This window comes from Sinocyclocheilus rhinocerous, unplaced genomic scaffold (genome assembly GCF_001515625.1).
Source record: "Sinocyclocheilus rhinocerous isolate Xijiao unplaced genomic scaffold, SAMN03320098_v1.1 scaffold461, whole genome shotgun sequence".
Lineage (NCBI taxonomy): Eukaryota > Metazoa > Chordata > Actinopteri > Cypriniformes > Cyprinidae > Sinocyclocheilus > Sinocyclocheilus rhinocerous.
The window spans coordinates 864122-869274 of NW_015624123.1; the positions used below are offsets into that span (position 1 = coordinate 864122).

Here is a 5153-nt window from a genome sequence, read left to right on the forward strand (position 1 = left end):
TATATATAATTGAGTATTTAAATAATTTAATACATGTACATATTCACGGTTTTCCAATGGTGGTTAATGATCACATGACATGCAAGTAAACAAAAAAAATGTTTTGTTTAGTAAGTGTTTCTTTTTTTAAATTTATTTAATTTTTAAATTTTTATGTGTTATTAGGCTTTCATCAGCTCACAAACCCTTTGCAATTCCTTCATGAACTAGTTTGGGAAAACCTGACTTGAATAAATAGTATGTTAATATATATTCTATTCTATTGTATTCTATTCTATTCTATCCTTGTGATACTCTCAAGTGTCTTCTCCTCTATTCTATTGTATTTAATTATTCTATTCTATCCTATACTATCCTTTTCTATACATATTGTGGTACACTCGTGTCCAATATTCTATTCTATTCTATTCTATTCTATTCTATTCATATTGTGGTACTCTCAAGTGTCCTCTATTCTATTCTATTCATATTGTGGTACTCTCAAGTGTCCACTATTCTATTCTATTCTATTCTATGCATTTTGTGGTATAATCAAGTGTCCACTATTTTATTCTATTCTATTCTATGCATTTTGTGGTATAATCAAGTGTCCACTATTCTATTCTATTCTATTCTATTCTATACATATTGTGGTACTCTCAAGTGTCAAATGTCCTCTCATCTTGCTCATGTTTCCTTGCTCAACTCAACCCAGATCTTCACACAAGACGGAGAGATATTCATTTTACCTCATTTCTACCATGTTGCATTAGAATGCTCTTGTGTCTTCCTGAAACACAAGGCTGAATTCTATCTCTGTCTCCCACTCTTTCCCAACTCATGCCTTGTATTTTCTCTTTTTTTGTCCTTTATGATAACGATTTTTGTCTCCTTTCATCTTCCAACTCTTTTCATCTGTCCTTTTTCTCTTCTCTCTACCCTCTCTCTGTATTCTCTGTTCATCAATTCACAAACAATAGAGACAGTGACTCAGAACTGGAATTAGGTGAGAGGAAGGTTATAGATACCACTTCATTTGTTTGAAACTGAAGATACAATAAAAAGATGGGAAAAATTGAAAATTCATATGCCGATGCTTCTCTCAAATTAGAGGATATGGAAAGAGCAATTAGCAATAGAACAAGCAAAAAGTATTACAGGGATAGGTAATTCTGTCATTATTTTACATCAAATATAGCATGATGTTTTCAATGACATGAGAGTGAGTAAATGACATTTAGAATTTTTTTGTTGACTCTCCCTTTAAAAGAGAATTTTAGGGTTAGTGCAATGTTTCTATGTTTGCATATTAGAGAGAATATAAGATGAACCATGAGAGGGTCCGTCTGGTGTGACCATCTCTAGTGTGTTATTTGCATCTCCAGTGAATGATGTACAGCAAGTACACACACACACGCTCACAAAACACCACACCATATGTCTTGGATCTACTGTAAACCTTCATGTTCAATTATAACATTTAAGTGTGCCCCTTTAAGTGTGCATTTCACAGATGAAATTATAAATGCATGATCAATATTATCAAAGCACAATTGAAATGTTTCTGCTTTTTTTATCCGGCATGATGAGACATGATCTGACAAAAGGTGCCTGGGAATGACTGAGACTGTGTGTGAGCGTGTGTGGGCGACTGAATCTAAATGGACTGGATATGCCGCCTTTAACAAAAAAAATTGGCAGGATGGAGAGAGAGAGAGAGAGAGCGAGAGTGAGAGCTGGTTTGTATGTGATTAAAACACAGAAAGCAATGCCAGCTTAGATAGGTGCATGTTAAGTGCTCTTTAGTGTCAAGTAGCCTCCTTCAACAGTTATTGTATAGGCAAGCAACTCCAGTGCACATCCAGCTAGAACTATTATTAATATATATATATATATATATATATATATATATATATATATACATAAAAAGAACCAAAGACTTAAACTACTTCAGTCTGTGTGCATTGAATTTATTTAATATACGAGTTTCGCAATTTGAGTTGAATTACTGAAATAAATGAACTTTTCCACGACATTCTAATTTATTGAGATGCACCTGTATATACATACATATATAATTATTTATTAATGTAAAATAATATGAGTTTCTATTTCTATTCTATTCTATTCTATTCTATTCTATTCTATTATATTATATATTTGTGTATTATAGTTGTTCTGTAACCGCTTATTTTCTAAATTTTTTATGAGAACTATGGAAGTTATTTTTGTATTCATATTCCACATCTTCGGTGCTCTGGCTGTGGGAACTTTAAAGATTAAAAAAACTCTTGGCTGCTTAAATAGCCCTGAAGCACAAGCCCTGAAGCACAAGGAAAAATATAGAGAGAGAGATTTCTTCTTTCCAATTTATGTTCACATTTCATCACTCTCTTCTTTTTATTGAGTCAGTTTTCTGCTTCTTTATTTTCCCCCTTTTACTTCTAATAAGTTAAATTCTCTTTCTCTCACTGTCTATTTTGTTTGTGTTCCCTGATGCCGTCCCAGCCTTATACCATTCTGGCAAACCTTTCACTATCTCTCACTAACTTACTCTGCCTTCCATGTTTATACTCTATTCCCATTGTTCTTCTTCTCTCATCGAGAGAAAAACTTCAGCATAGTTTAAACTGACAGTCTGCTTCATTAAGTCAGACGCCATTGACCAAAGACTCTTAATCAATCACAGCATTCACTTGGCACTAGATAATTAGTGTGAGCTCTGCGAAAGATTTTTGGAGTGGGCCTGAAAGGTCATCCATCCATATCTTTGAAGGATATTCACTGGCTTTAACTCTATAATTGTTCTGCAGGCTGAGATCAGTTATTTTAACAGTTATTTTAACATTATTATACAGGATAGATTCAGATGATCACACAATTTCAAAGCATATGGGCCATAAAAGTTCAGTTCTATTACAATGACCTCTTTGTTCACCTTATCAGCGGCCTTTGACTGACAGTCCTAGTCATCAGTTACTAGGAAGAAATCCTATTGTGTGAGTGTGTCGTCCTTGTGTCAACTTTCCATGCCTTATTCATTTAATTTTAAGCCTTTCCGTTGACCAAGCTGATATGGAACAGCAGACAGACAGACACACTCACACAGTAGCATAAAAATGCAGCGTAAGAACGCATAGTATGTTTCTACTTGAGCTGTTATGTAAGCATCTTCTTCTAGAAAAAAGCTTCCATTGACAAGAGTGACTCCTCTCCCCCTCAGAATATATTTCGTACAGCTCTAGCAGTGCTCTCACATGCACATCTGTAAATTATTCTGCTACATTTTCTAAGGCTCTGAAAGTTATTGCCTGAGGCTGTAAGCCACAAAAAATCCTCCTTCACATGTGTGCAAATGCAAATTTTCCGGCATCTCTCTGGCTGTGACCTCAGCTCCCGCAGGCGTCTTAGAGAGGCTTATGAGCTCAAAACCCAGAGACATTGTCTTTTCTCTTTGCATTTTGGAACGAACCCTCTAAAACAGAGAAAAATGTCGCTGACGTGGAACCTCCTTCCAATTAGCGAGCAGGTCGGTTTAAATGTCACTGGTTACGAGTGACAGATGTTGGACACAGTTAGCCGTCAGTAAAACTCTCTTATTTGAGCCTTTTGTCACTGTAGTCTCATCTTGTTCAGCTGTGACAATGGCTGTCCATGTCGAGATTACAATAATAAAATTTCAAGCCTTTTCATGTAACTGGTAATCAGTTGTGAAAGGGGTACCCACGCGCCTTGAATTCTCAGCTGTACTGACTTTCTGCTAAATCACATTTCACAGGTCCCTTGATTGTCACTTATTCTGAAAAACCTTTGCTCGGTATGCTTTCTGTGAAAGACGACAGCGCATTTCTGAGGAAAAATTCAGATCTTATGACTACCATTCCAGAGAAACTCGATATCAATGATTAAAATTAAAAGTTACTATTTTAATAATTTAACATGTTGGTTAATGGTCACAGGACATGCAGGTAAACATAGAAATGAGTTCTTTTTTATTTTTATTTTTATTGTTTTTATTTTACATGTTTTCTTTAATTTCATTTTTTATGATTTAAATAATTATTAGCTTTTTATCAACTCACAAACCCCCATGCACTTCCCTTAAAAACACTCAGGGGTTTGCGAACACCAGACTGATCCAGCAATATAGGGCATTTTAAGATGTAGCTAAATCCTAAAAGTTATACATATTCATACTGGCATACATACACTTGCATCAAAAAACAGAATGACAATATGAAAGAAATAAATCATGCCACTCTTTTAAAATGTATTAAACTTTCTGTGAGTAAAAGACAAGACTAGTTATTCCTACACATTATTGATTTCATCAATGCAAAATATGATTAAAATATTTGTAAGCAGCCTCCTCTTTTCCTGGTAAAAAGAAAAGCAAATAATAACTTTCTGATATTATAAGTACTTTCTGATATTTCTGAAGTTCAGTGTTTTACACAATATGAAAAAAATCGTCAGCTTGGTTTAAATATATGAATTTCCACTACTGATGCACATCCTGTTTACGGTTCAATGCTGCCACACCACCACTGCCACACCACCCGTGTTAAATATTTATCATAGACAAACTTTGCTATAGTGAAGAACCACTAAAGCTCATTGAATTTCTGACAGTCAAAAGGGATTCCCTTACCTACATCACATAACATATTTAAAGAGATACCAAAATAGACATAACTCTTAAAAAACAAAACAAAACAAAAAAACTTAAAATAGATCAAACTTAATGATACAACACTGCTAAATAGCTAAAGAGTATTAAAGTAAAATACAAATAATAAAAATAAATAAACTGCACCGTAACCTATTTATGCACATATACTGACAGCAACAACAACATTAAATACTTAGTGAATAGTGGGATTAATAACTAGAAGTCATTCCAGTATTGCATCTTGGCACATTAAAAAAAAAAACCTGTGAATGAATGAATGTATGAATGAATGAATGAATGGAAATGTAAAGGAATATTTCTTAAACAGCTTGGTGATTTAAAGACAAGCAACAATTTGTTGAACCTACAGTGTAAAAAATTTAAGTAATTTTACAACAAATTAGTAAAATCCTGTTCATTGGTAAACTGTAAGTCACTTTACTGTAAGTCAGTAAAATATTGTCAAAAATGTTATATATATATATATATATATATATATATA

General features: G+C 33.7%; 1 protein-coding gene across 1 annotated transcript in view; it reads right to left on the reverse strand.

Annotated features, from left to right (window-relative positions):
• Positions 1-5153, reverse strand: part of LOC107737881 (G protein-activated inward rectifier potassium channel 1-like) — a 35215-nt gene that overhangs the window by 28615 nt on the left and 1447 nt on the right. The window lies entirely within an intron of this gene.